The sequence below is a fragment of the Mustela lutreola genome, chromosome 7, assembly GCF_030435805.1.
Source record: "Mustela lutreola isolate mMusLut2 chromosome 7, mMusLut2.pri, whole genome shotgun sequence".
NCBI classification, from domain to species: domain Eukaryota; kingdom Metazoa; phylum Chordata; class Mammalia; order Carnivora; family Mustelidae; genus Mustela; species Mustela lutreola.
In genome coordinates, this window is record NC_081296.1 from 139,090,684 (window position 1) to 139,104,207 (window position 13,524).

The window sequence follows — 13,524 nt, forward strand, 5'->3', positions numbered from 1 at the left end:
TCTCCTAAGTCCCGGCTAGTTTCTTCAACTACACAGTGCAACAACACTTCGAGCCAAGCCCGTCATAATCCCCCAGTGTCTGGGGGTGTTTAATATTCTCTAAACCTACAACTTTCACACTTCTTGGTCTATATGTAGGAAATATGTTTTACACTGTGACTCATACAAATGTAAATATGTACATTATCAACAATGGAATTATTATTATTATTTTTTAAAGATTTTATTTATTTATTTGACAGAGAGAAATTACAAGTACACTGAGAGGCAGGCAGAGAGAGAGAGAAGGAAGCAGGCTCCCTGCTGAGCAGAGAGCCCGATGCGGGACTCGATCCCAGGACCCTGAGATCATGACCCGAGCCGAAGGCAGCGGCTTAACCCACTGAGCCACCCAGGCGCCCCTCAACAATGGAATTAAAAGCAACACAGACAATACTTACTATTTAATGCAATGCATCTGATCATTATTTATTTATTTATTTATTTTTGCATCTGATCATTTTTAATGCATGCCTTTTTCTTTTTCTTTTTCTTCTTCTTCTTCTTTTTTTTTTTTTAATAAAAAGAAAAACCCTGGCGGTGACCCATCACTCCTATTCCCAGGCCAGCTTACTTGCTTCCTTCTCTCGGATCCACAGTCCCCTATGCAAAGCTCCAGTGGAGCGCTTCTCAGGTCACATTGTAATTTACATGCCTTGCTCTCCCTCTAGGGAGAGACTTTGTCCTTTTCATCTTGGCATCCCCAGCCCAGCTACCAGCAGACATTTAGTAAGTGTTGGTCGAAGGGATGGAATGAAAGCCAGTCGTTTCTCTTTTCACAGCCCAGGTCACCTCTTTCTGGGGTTGGAGAGCTTGGACCCTGTCAGTGGGAGACCTGGGCTCAGGGCAGGATTCCTGGGCAAGTTAGTTCATAAGCCTCCTGCAGAATGGACCGTAATGTGCAAAGAAGGAAGACCAGAGACTTTATTTCCCCTCCTTGGATTTTTTTTTTTTTTTCTAAACTGACCTGTTTGCGTCCCCACGCCAGAATGCCTTTACATCCCGCTCCGCAGACACTAAAGGCTGCCAAACTGACTGTGGAACGCCAGATCCAGGGCACTTGGCATTTTTGCAAAGCTAGACTCTAGGAAATGTTCTCATTGCTGAACACATTGGATGTGGTTTAGGTAGCAAAGCAAATGACCTAACAAGGAATATATGTGCTGAGCCTAGTTCTTGTTAAATTAATAGATTCACGTCCTGGCACATCCACGACGGTACAAGTCATAGCAACCGGATGACGGCATGGCAACCCAGCAGCTGTGGCCACGGCACATGAGAACAATCAGAGCCTGGTGTCTCCGGAGAGAAAACAGAAGAGGGCTCTACAACTGCCAGCTTGTACGGGGTTGGCCGAGGGGAGGGGGGATGCGGGATCAACCGCCAAAGGAGACCGCCTGCCCTAGTAAGGGATGAAAGAGTGTGACCTCGCTCCTGCTTCCTCAAACTTTGTTTTGTGTTTTCAAAGCGAATAATTTGTTCTAGTGGGAGAGGAAATGATGTCGAGAGAAAGATACCATCACGTGGACAGCATGTTCTTTGTGGCCCTGGAAGGAGTGTGGAGGCGATTCTTATCTGAGATTGTCCACCACCTGCTGTTCAGCCGTGGGCCCACGAGACTTTCCTTCCAGTTTTAGAGCTGTGCTGAATTCACCACCTCTTTTGGCTGCCAGGCTGGGGAGCCCTCCTTTCCAGCACTCCTTCCAGGACCAAAACCTGACCCCACCACCCCCTGGGGTGTGCCGGTGCCTCAAGAACAAGGTCGAAGATCTGAGCCAGAGGGAGAGGACACCCGGACAGATGTCAATTTCTCATGATCAAACACATCTCCACATCCTCTCAGGTGGGTGACATCCAACCCCACTACACCCTCTGAGCTGGTTTAAATTCAAGGATGACCCCGGCTCTGCCTTCTGTTCTTAGGATTCACATGTTTCCCCTTAGCTCTGGTCCAGGCCCCTGCCTCTTCCTCCACATTCTGCTTTCCAGGTAAGGGACCAGGAAGCCGTGTGGGGTTGTCACTGGGCTCACACGGACTTCTCTTTTGGCCTGTGCATTAGTTACCCACAGCTCTCCAACAAATGACTATAAAACCCTGCACCTTAAAACAACAAACATGTATTATTTTACAGTTTCTGTGGGTCAGGAATCCCGGCAGCTTAGCCGGGAGCTTTTGCCTCAAGGGCTCTCTTGAAGCAGTGGGGTTACAGGTCTCATCTGAAGGCTCCATTAGCATAGGCGAGGGGAAGTATCCCAAGCTACCTCAGGGGGGGTTGTTGGCAGACCCCACTCCCTCTCCACAGGGCTGCCTTGGGACATGGCAGCTGGCTTTCCCACAGTGAGTGATCCAACCAAGAGAGAGCAAGAGAGAAAGAGCACTCAAGATGGAAGCCACAGTTTTTTTAGAATCTAATCTCAGCAGAGGTGTCACGTGATTTCTGCCATATACTATTTGCTGGGGGGAGTCAGTGAGTCTAGCCCACACCCAAGAAGCCAGGATTACACAAGGGGGTGGATACTGGGAGGCAGGGGATCACTGGTGGGAGAGGAGGGGAAGAGGCGGTGGCGATACTGTCTCTGAGACCACCTACCTCCGCTTCTGGGCTGTGGTCCTCCAGCAAATGCCACTCCGTAGAGAGAAAAAGCAATGCATACGTGTGCATATGTAAGTGTCAGGCCTTCGCACCTTTACACCACCTGTTAAATTATTCCTGGGTATGCAGAAATTCTGAATATTCATGAAATTGTGACTGGGAATTCAGCATTGCAATACCGTCCTAGCAAATACAGAGCATCACGTGATTGTTTTTAGACTCCTGGGTGACCTACTGTTTTTATTCCCCTTGATTGTATCATTGCTTGCTGGAAGCAGAATGCACGAAACAATTGCTTCTATCTATCCCCAAACTGAAGTGGGCAATCCTTCTCACTCCCACCCCTCCAAGAGTGTGATGCAATAAGAATTTCAGAAAATTATAATTATTAGGAGTCTAATAATACAAGTATACTTCTCAAAGCAGCGTTATTTTTCTTCCATGGTATATTTTGTATTTATAAGGTACCATTAATTATGTCTGGGTAGAAGTCAGAGCTAGTACATAAGGGCTGCAGTGTGGGGGATTTCATGTTGCTAGGAGAGCTTCATCTGCACACTCCCCATTTTTTTTAAAAAATATTTTATTTATTTATTTGTCAGAGACAGAGACAGAGAGCACAAGCAGGGAGGCACAGGCAGAAGGAGAAGGAAGCTCTCCGATGATCAAGGAGCCTGATGCAGGACTCAATCCCAGGACCCAGAGGTCAGGACCTGAGCAGGTGGCAGACACTTAACCCACTGAGCCACCCAGGCATCCCCCCATACTCCCCATCTTCGGGTGAGTCTGCATTTGTGGCTTCCCACTAGGTATTAACACAGACCTGGGGATCAATTTCCAGTTGTCATTTTCCATCAGTTTCACATCTATCTTTCTGGACAAAGCCATGCAAAAAGATGAAGCATTAGAACGGGAGGTTCTGTGATCCCGCCAAAGTGCTAGTAGAAGCAGTTATTTGGAGGAAAAGGAAAAATTGTTGAGCCCTAAGGGATGCTTTTGAACCACCTTTAAAAAGCTCCCTGTTTTCCACAACAAGCTACAATGAAGCTAATGTTTCTGTTATGAAAGCCCTCCACTGCAGTTTCAAATGTCCGAGTTTTTTTTTTTTTTTTTTAAACCACAGCAAAGGCTAACCCAGTTTTCTCTCCAGCTTTACAGGAGAGAATTCTTCCCTACAGACTGCCGTTTAACTACTTTGTTGCTGTTTATCAGAAACCAAAAAGGTGGTTTTTTGCTTGCAGTTTTGAATACAGAGAGCGAATTTATTTTGGGCCGGAATGAATTTCAAGACTACTACTGCCTGAAGCTCCGCTTCTCAGGGCTCCACCCCAACCCTCTAAGGCGCTTTTGGCCCGCGATGAAACACGGGATGCTTCAGGCCCCAAAGAGATCTTCTGAGAGTTGAGTGTAAAGGAAGAGGTGGAAGTCGCGGGGGAGGATGAGAACAGAAACCATTTTGCAGCGCCAACTTGGACGCTGGAACAGCCCCCCTGAAGTGTGATAAATGGTAAACGTCCTGCGCGCTTAGAACCCGTGGAAATGACGAAGGACAAGCGTGCAGACCTTTGGAGGGAACGTGGGAGAGGAAACCTGGGTTTTAAGGCCCAGCTTAGGCGTTGTTTGGCAAAACACAGAGCACTTCGCTTTCTGACTTGACCTTCTAGCCTCAACGCGAAACTGAAAAACTTTCTCTTCCTCCTCCCCCATCCTTTTGTCTGTGGGGTTGGGTGTGTTTCTCCTGGAACCCCCAGCTCGCCGGGGTCCCGGAATTCCAACACCACCTTCCAGACCCAGGTTTGAGAAACAGGTTCGGTCGCGTTTCTTCCGCGCGTCAAGGACCCCGAGGGCTGCAGCCTCGGAGGACGACCGCCCGCGGCCCCCCGCAGCCGTGGGCCAGCCGAGCCGGGGAGTCGGCGCCTCCGGGGCAACCGGGGCGCGCAGAGCCGGGGGCGGGCGGCTGCAGGGCCCGGCGCGCCACCGCGCGAGCTGCTGGGTCACACGCCCGGGCCGCGCCGCCGGCTCCGCGAGGAAGTGACGACTGCGCCGTCCCGAGAGCAACAAAGTTTGAGTCTGCGGGCTGCGCTCGCCTGCGCCCCGCGCCCCTCTGAGCGGCCCTGGGATCCAGCGCGCAGGTGAGCCGCGGGCTGGGCGCCCCTTCGGCCGCCGGGGCGCCGGCGTGGGGCTCGGAAACGCGGTGGGGGGGGGTGGGTGGGTGCCGGGGCTTGGTCCGGCGGGCGGGGTTGTGGGGGGCCGGGTTGGGCCGGCCGCGCTGGGCGCAGGGGTGCGGGCGGCGCGGCACGGCGGGGGGCTGGGGGGCGCTCGGAGGCCGGGACCCGGGACCCGGGACCCGGGCTGCTCCCCTGCTGTCGCCGGTTTGCCGCGGGGCTTGAAACAGCGGGCTCTGCAGCTGGGCCTCTCCGGGCGCCGTTTGCGAGAGGAGGGGTGCAGGGAGGGGCTGCCCGCGGCCTGCGTGCGGGGCTGGTCCTCCTCCCGGCGTCCCGCATCCGCACCGGCTGGGCTCAGCCGCCCGCCCCTGCCCTGCCCGGTGCTTCCCAGGGAAACGTGCTCTTCCTCTTCGTAGCCCTCGGTGAGGTTGCAGGAAGGAAGTTAAAGGAACTTTCCCCCCACTCTTCTTCGCTCGGCCCTGCAGTGACGAACAGCAGAGCGACTCGGACGTTTGGGAAAACAACCGTACGCATTTCCCAAAAGCAGAACCAGAATGGGTCCCAAGCCCCCTTTCAACAGATCTCTCCCGACTCCCCCCACCCTTCCTCCTCCCACACCGCGTCCCCAACCTGACAGTAATCCCTAAGGCCTAACACTTTGCAATTTAGCCATAAAAACTGTCAGCACACCCACGTACATATGTGAGTGTTTTCTATATAAAACTCCGAAACCCGCTTCCAGTGCACTCTGGCATCTCGCTCTCTTCTGTTTTCTAAAACTGCCAGGGCTGTAGGGTGGTGCTTGCGAACTTTGCTGGTGCTTCCCGCCGCCCTCGGTAGCCTCGTGGCGCACGGCTTTTTAAAGACCATCCGAGAAGTTTATGACATCCCCACAGAGCAACTCGGGGCTGGCAGACTGGGCGGGAGGTGTTGGGGGCGGGGGGTGCGCCGGGGCTCCCTGACTTGGAGGCTGCGAGCCGAGCAGCTGCGGCCGGAGCGGCGGGGCGAGTCAGGGTATGCTGGAGTGTCCGTCGGTGCGGTGGAGACTCCGGACGTGGGACGTCTAGAGGTTGGATGGTGCAGCTCCTTGCTAGCAGCAGCTTCCTGCCGGCCTGTAATTACAGCGTGATTGCACAGTCAGGCATTGTTGGCGTGGATGTTTATACACAGGCTATTGTGCAAGACGTGGTGGCTGCGAACAAAACGCAGATTTGCATTGCAAATGCCCGGGACAGATCTGGGCTTGAGCAGCAAGTCACCAAGTTCTTTCTGGCCTTTCACCTTAGCTAGGTGATTTATTTCCTGGCCTCTCCCTTAACCTCAGACAACTTGCCAAACACCGGAGAAGTGGAGACCCAGGAGGGTAGGATCCCTGCACTCCCAACTTAGGCAGCCTAAAAACTATCCCAAGGACTGTACCCTTATTTGTGTCTGTAGAAAATGTGGGATGACGTCAGCAGGAAAAGGAGATGGGAGATGGCTATCAACCTCCCTAAACGGGAAAGCAGTTTGAATTAGCAAAATTGCACGGTGTTTGGAGTGGGGCCTCGTTGCAAAGAGGACACGTCAGACTTGTGTGACTGAGCTGGCGAGTTAGACTTTGAGCCTTGGTGTCAGCTGCAGAAACTTAGTAGGTGGGTCCTAATTCCTTTATTGTGTTCTGGGCAAAGGGAAAAGTGCTGGGGCTTGGAGACTGGGTGTCTGGGATGGTGTCTGGGGAGGGCAGGATGGGGCCGGGGCGGGACACCCCCTCCTCCCAGAGGCGTGAGTCAAGTACACTTTGTCCAGGAGGGCCCCAAGCCCATTTCCTGAGTCAGGCCTACAGCACAGAGAAGGGTGGGGGGTCCTCCTACCCGCTGAGCTTGTGTGCCTCAGGGAGAGAGCCAAGCCTGCAAGTGTGGAAAGAAGGCAAACTGGTTCTCCTCCACGGCCTCCGATGTGGCTAAGATACGGCTAACGGTAGTCGTAGTCGAGGGATTGAAAACACAATAAAAAAGCATGTACAGGATATAGGAGGGTTCTTCTGCTCCCACCCCTAGAAGCACCCCTGCTCTCTCCTAGAGACAGAGTGGCCTCAGTGAAAGATTCTCATGGGACAGCATTCAGCCCCGCACCACGGGGCTGCTCTGTGACTTTGTGGTACCCTCTCCCAGTGCTTGGGCAGCCTCTCAGCTCAGAGTGGCAGGAACAGATAGCCCTGGCACCCTGGAGCGCCCCATGCCTGGCCTTCTCCCCAGCCCAGTAACTGAGTTTCACCTGGAGGAGAAAAATGCCGTTTTGCAGGCTTGTGCCAACTGTGTGTCATGGGCACAGTGACAGTTTGCCAAAGCAAAATATTAGTGCATAGTCCCTGGCAGTCACCTATGTGCTTCCAGAGACTCGAGGAAAAACATGTGAAATCAGCATGTTTCTAGGAAGTCTGGAATATACAGGCCCAGCAGCCACAGGGGAATGAGGTTTAGAGCAAAACACCGCTATGGTAGGAGTTTCTGAGCTGCACGGCCTCCTGTTCCGGGTCCATTTGGGTTTTTCCTGAACTTGACTGTCAAGGTTCGGGTCAGCTGCGTCCCCTGACCTACTGGTGTCCGGCACTAGCCTTGAGGGGGAGAGGGGGGGAGCATTCCCTTAGGACCTCAAAGAAAAGACAGCTCTGAGTCGAGGTACTTGGTGTTCATTTAGAACCTGCAGAGCCTCAAGGTGCCGAAAGGCCCTCCAGTAGTGTAGGCAGAAGAGTGGAGCGGAGGGACCCCCTCCTTGTAAAGGCCAGAGAAAGAAGGAAGGAGTTTCCTGGGAGTTGTGGCCTCACCAGCAGCCGTTGCCTGCCCGCATCTTCAGTTCAGCCCGGCTAGTTTTTGTGCCTAACTCAGGCCCTTCTCTTGGCTTGCCCAGTTTTGCCTCAGCGTTCAGAGCTTTGCCTGCAGTTGTACCCAGCCCAGGGCGAGACCAGAAACAATGCTGACTTCCTCTCCCACCTTACATAAATGCTGATTAGTGGCCCAAAGTTGCTGCCCAGTTCATGCCCGCCTACCCCCCCCCCCACCCCCGCAGCAGCCCTCCTGCCTCACCGTGCACCACTAGGAACAATACTGAAAAAGCATGATTCAGAACCTGACAGAGTTTACACATCATTTTGTTTCAAGAGGAGAAACCATTGGAGGTAACTAGTAAACTCAGCAACTCTCTCAAACGCCCCAAAGTGCCACTGACAGAGGCAGAAGGAAAAGTCCCCTGCAAGACGGTGGTCTCCGAGGGAAGGCCTTTTACGCTCCCCAGGCCCGAAAGTTCTATCTCTGTTCATCTGCCTCCTCCCAACTGCTTCACTCCCTACACCACAATCCAGTGTTTTGACACCACAGCTAACCTCCAAAAAAGGAGGCAGAACACCCCACCAGCTGAAAGAGGGCATGCCAGACTCTGAAGAAAGTGCCGCAGTTTTCCAGATGCCTGGCGGGTCAGTGCTGCACATTCATTTCCTTCTTTCAAATGCTCTCGCCTTCATTTCTCGTACTCCCTGAAGCATCTCTTTCTGAGACCCTTAAACTACATTTTTTTCCCTCGTCTACATGACACAGGGCTTTGCTTTATGACTTTCTGTATCGAGTGCTACTTGAAATATACACGGGCTTTGCATAAGCCTGGGATAAAGGGCTCTCTGTAATGTCACTTAAAATGCCTGGTTGCAAGGGTCACCCTCTTGCTCAGCAACCTTCAGTGGCTCCCTGCTGTCTGCACGGTAAGGATCAAACTTCTAGGCTGGCGGTCAGGGCCTTCCACACAGGGGTCTGGCCTCTGCCGCTCTCCTGCCCTCACCCTCTTCACTGACCCAGTGACCCACTCTGTGTGTTTGTCCAAACTGCCGGTGGCCAGCCTTCCTGCCTCTCTTGCTTCCCCAGAAGCCTGGAATGCCTTTTTCTTCCATTCTGCTTGGCTCAGTCTTGCTTTCTCTCCAGCCCGGTTCTGTTCTCCTCTTGAAGAACTTCCCCATCCCATCCTGTGCTAACATTCACCGGGACCCTGTACCTAAGAAAAACCTAAAAACCTGGACTAAAGGATTTTTAACATTTCTTCTGGGCTTCAATCATACACTTCACTCAGCTTCTTTTTTTTTTTTTTAATTGATTTTTATTTTATTTTACTTTTTTTTTAAATTTTATTTGACAGAGAAGAAGAGACATCTAGAGAGGGAATACAAGTGGGGAGTGGGAGAGGGAGAAGCAGGCTTCCTGCTGAGCCTGCTTGATCCCAGGACCCTGGACCATGACTTGAGCTGAAGGCAGATGCTCAACAACTGAGCCACTCAGGCGCCTTCCCCCCCCCCCTTTTTTTTAAAATTTATTTGACAGACAGAAATCACAAGTAGCTCTCTGCTGAGCAGAGAGCCTGATGCGGGGCTCGATCTCAGGACCCTGGAATCATGACCTAAGCCGAAGGCAGAGGCTGTAACCCACTGAGCCACCCAGGTGCCCCAGCTTCTTTTTTTCTTTTAAAAATATTCTATCTATTTATTTTTCTGAGAGAGAGAGAGAGAGAAGGAGCATGAGATAGGGGAGGAGCAGAGGGAGTGAGACAAGCAGACTCCATGCTAAGTGTGGAGCTTGACACTGGGCTCTTTCTCCCTGAGCGGAAGTTGAGAGTCGGACACTCAACCAACTGAGTGAGCTAAGCCACCCAGGCACCCCACCTTCATCCAGCTTCTTTTTTTTTTTTTTTTTTTTTAAAGATTTTATTTTTATTTATTTGACAGAGATCACGAGTAGGCAGAGAGGCAGGCAGAGAGAGAGAGGAGGAAGCAGGCTCCTGCTGAGCAGACAGCCCGATGCGGGACTTGATCCCAGGACCCCGAGATCATGACCTGAGCCGAAGGCAGCGGCTTAACCCACTGAGCCACCCAGGCGCCCTTCATCCAGCTTCTTAATATGACTTTGGGTGGATCACTGTTACCATTTTTTAAAAAAAAGATTTTATTTATTTATTTGACAGACAAAGATCACAAGCAGGCAGAGAGGCAGAGAGAGAGAGGGAAAGCAGGCTCCCTGCCGAGCAGAGAGCCCGATACGGGGCTCGATCCCAGGACCCTAGGATCATGACCTGAGCTGAAGGCGGAGGCTTTAACCCACTGAGCCACCCAGGCGCCGACATTGTTGCCATTTTTCAACCAAACTGGAAGTCCCTATTTTAAGTGTATTTGTATCTCCAGGCCGGGGGCCCTAACTCATAGCGAGTCCCAGTAAGTATTTGGTGGTGATGGTGAAGATGATTGTGATGACGACAGTGATGATGATGATAAAATGGCAATAGCTGTGCTGTCCTGTGTGCTTTGTGTGTAGACACGCGCAGCCACTCCAGGCTCAGAGGACCGTGGTTCTCGGGCTGTATTCTGAATGTTCACCTAGCCTTCCCTTCTCCCGATGCCTCCTGGCTTTGGACGTCACCATTCTGTTCCATTTCCAGCCCCACTTCCCCAGGGCCACCGGATAGTATCTGTCCAGCTTCCACACTGATTTGAGCCTGGTTGACCTGCCCCACAATGTCCTATACCTGAGCACCAGCTCCCCCGGGAGAGCCTTTGTCATCTGTGTTGGCCTGTTCTGCCAAGGGAACCAGTCTGATAGGAGGTAGGGCAACTCTCAGGCAAGACTTTGGAGGAAGACAAAGGTGCTTCCTGGTTCGTTGTAGCTTTGTTTCGCCCAAAGAGGCACTGAACCTACAAAGGTAGGCTAAACTAGAACACCGAGTCTCTGGGAGGAGATTCTGGCTAAACCCTAACGTTGGCCTTGACCGGACTAGTTCTCATGCTGTTATTCTCAATTTTGCCATATAAGCTAGATTCTTTTCTTTTTGAATTGAGACATAGTTGAGATATAATTTGCATACCATAAAATGTACCCTATAAAATAGATTCCTGAAAATATTATTTTTTCAAAGATTTTTTTCTTAAAGATTTTATTTATTTATTTGGCAGAGAGAGACACAGCGAGAGAGGGAACAGAGCAGAGGGAATGGGAGAGGGAGAAGCAGGCGTCCCTCTGAGCAGGGAGCCCAATGCAGGGCTTGATCCCAGGACCCTGGGACCCCCATGACCTGAGCCGAAGGCAGACGCTCAGAGACTGAGCCACCCAGGCACCCCTTAAAGATTTTATTTTTAAGTAATCTCTACACCTAGCCCGGGGCTCAAACTCACAACCCCAAGATCAAGAGTCATATGCTCTACTAACTGAGCCAGCCGGGTGGCCCCCCACGTATATATATATTTTTTAATGAAAAATGGCTCATAGACTTCTTTTTTCTTTTTTAAAGATTTTATTTATTTATTTGCCAGAGAGAGATACCACAAGTAGGCAGAGCAGCAGACAGAGAGAGGGAAGCAGGCTCCCTGCTGAGCAGAGAGTCTGATGCGGGGCTCGATCCTAGGACCCTGAGATCATGACCTGAGCCGAAGGCAGAGGCCCAACCCACTGAGCCACCCAGGTGCCCCCCAAATATTGTTTTATTTAAAAATAAAATCTGGGGTGCCTGGGTGGCTCAGTGGGTTAAAGCCTTTGCCTTCGGCTCGGGTCATGATCCCAGGGTCCTGGGCTCGAGCCCCGCATCAGGCGCTCTGCTCAGCAGGGAGCCTGCCTCCTCCTCCTCTCTCTCTCTCTCTATCTCTCTCTCTTCCTGCCTCTCTGCCTTCTTGTGATCTCTGTCTGTCCAATAAATAAATAAGATCTTTAAAAAAGAATACATAAACTTAAAAAAATAAAATTATTAAAAAAAATAATAAAATCTGATAGATTCTCCCCCTCCCATTTCCTATTGAAAAGGTAATATTTAAATAAGGTTCAAATTTCAAAAGAGATAAATTATATAGTATAAAGTAAATCTCGAAAGTCATTTCAACATTAGATAGGAGATTACATATTATGCCCACATATACAAATGCAGTAGAATTAGAAAAATATCTATTTTTAACCTTGAGGGAAGGAAGACCTTCTTAAGAAAGATTACAAAGCAGAAGCCATAAGAAAATACTGAATGATCTGATAACATGAAATTTTCAAAAAATAAAATTCCCCTTCTCTAATGTTCCCATTTCTTCAATCCGTCAGTGTCCCTGTCTTGGGCAACTATGATTTGTCATTTTTTTTTTTTTTAAAGATTTTATTTATTAATTTGACAGAGAGAAATCACAAGTAGACGGAGAGGCAGCCAGAGAGAGAGAGGGAAGCAGGCTCCCTGCTGAGCAGAGAGCCCGATGCGGGACTCGATCCCAGGACCCTGAGATCATGACCTGAGCCGAAGGCAGCGGCTTAACCCACTGAGCCACCCAGGCGCCCCATGATTTGTCATTTTCAACCATGCTTCCAGAGGTAGCCTTTGCACACAAGAAAATCTGAATATGTAAGCAAAATTCTGGCATACTGTACCCAGGGTTCTGCATTCTGTGTTTTTCACTTAATATATCTTGTCGGTTATCCTATAACAGTGCATTTAGAGCTGCCTCATGTTTTCCACTGGCTAGATTGTATTCCCCTGTAGGAAAATGCCATCATTTATGTAACTAGTTTCTTACTGAAGAGCACTTGGTCTGCTTCCTGTCTTTCTTCAGGACACACAATGTTGCAGTTCATATGTCCAGCGGACTTTGAATTGAAAATTCTTGAACAACATACATGAGTGAAACTGTGATTTACATAGAAAACTATTTCTGATAAGTTATGCCTAAACGGCATTTAATAAAGCAATCATTTCTAGAATCTGTGGTTTCCCTAAGTAATCAGCTTTTATTTGTCTAAGATTTTATTTTTAAGTAATCGCTGCACCAAATGGGAGGCTTGAACCCACAACCCCGAGATCAAGAGTTGCCCGCTCCACCAGCTGAGCCCGCTAGGCGCCCTGAACAATCCCCTTTTTAAAATTAATTAATTAATTAATTAAAGATTTCATTTACTTATTTGACAGAGAGATCACACGTAGGCAGAGAGAGAGATGGGGAAGCTGGCTCCCTACTGAGCAGAGAGCCTGATGCGGGGCTCCATCCCAGGGTCCTGAAGCTGAAGGCCTGAGCTGAAGGCAGAGGCTTTAACCCACTGAGCCACCCAGGCGCCCCAAGAATCCCCTCTTAGAGTTGACTAGGACCTCAGGGATTGTTTTCATCCAGCTCCCGATTTACAGTAACTGTGGTAACAGCATCTCAGAGAATCCTGAGGTTAAGCATTTAAAGCCGGGAAGGGCACTTGTAGTAAATCATCTTTAATGCCGTTTCAGAGAGGGAAAGTGTCTTCTCTGAGATCACACAGCTATGGAGTGAAGGGTTGGGACACAAATTCTACATTCTATTTCCTTTTGCCATCCTGCATGGATTATCTCAGTCACGTAATCAATCCTTAGTTCCCTCATGTCTGTTTGTGAGCCAAGAACTCGATCTCTTCAGTTTCCTTAAGGCAGTACACAAAGATTTAAAAAGAAGAAACTTGGGGGACCTGGGTGGCTTAGTTGGTTAAGTGTTCTGCCTTCCGCTCAGGTCGTGATTCAACGCCTGGACTGAGCTCCTGCATCAGGCTCCCTGCTTGGCGGGCAGTCTGCTTTTCTCTCTCCCTCTGCCCCGCTCTCATGCTCTCTCTCTCTCTCTTGCTCACACTCAAATAAAAAAAGTCTTAATAAATAAAAAATTAAAAATAGAAAGAAGAAACTTACAAACAACAACGAACAAGGGGGGTGTAGGGGGAGGTCTTTAAGAAGAGAGT

At 50.2% G+C, this 13,524-nt stretch overlaps 1 protein-coding gene across 1 annotated transcript in view; it reads left to right on the forward strand.

The window, feature by feature from the left end:
- The first annotated feature begins 1,600 nt into the window (after positions 1–1,600).
- MIDEAS (mitotic deacetylase associated SANT domain protein) overlaps positions 1,601–13,524 on the forward strand; it is a 70,805-nt gene continuing 58,881 nt past the window's right edge. Inside the window, exons 1-2 of the mRNA XM_059182862.1 lie at positions 1,601–1,882; positions 3,784–4,765. The gene's annotated coding sequence lies outside the window, so the exon portion shown is untranslated. The remainder of the gene's footprint in view (positions 1,883–3,783; positions 4,766–13,524) is intronic.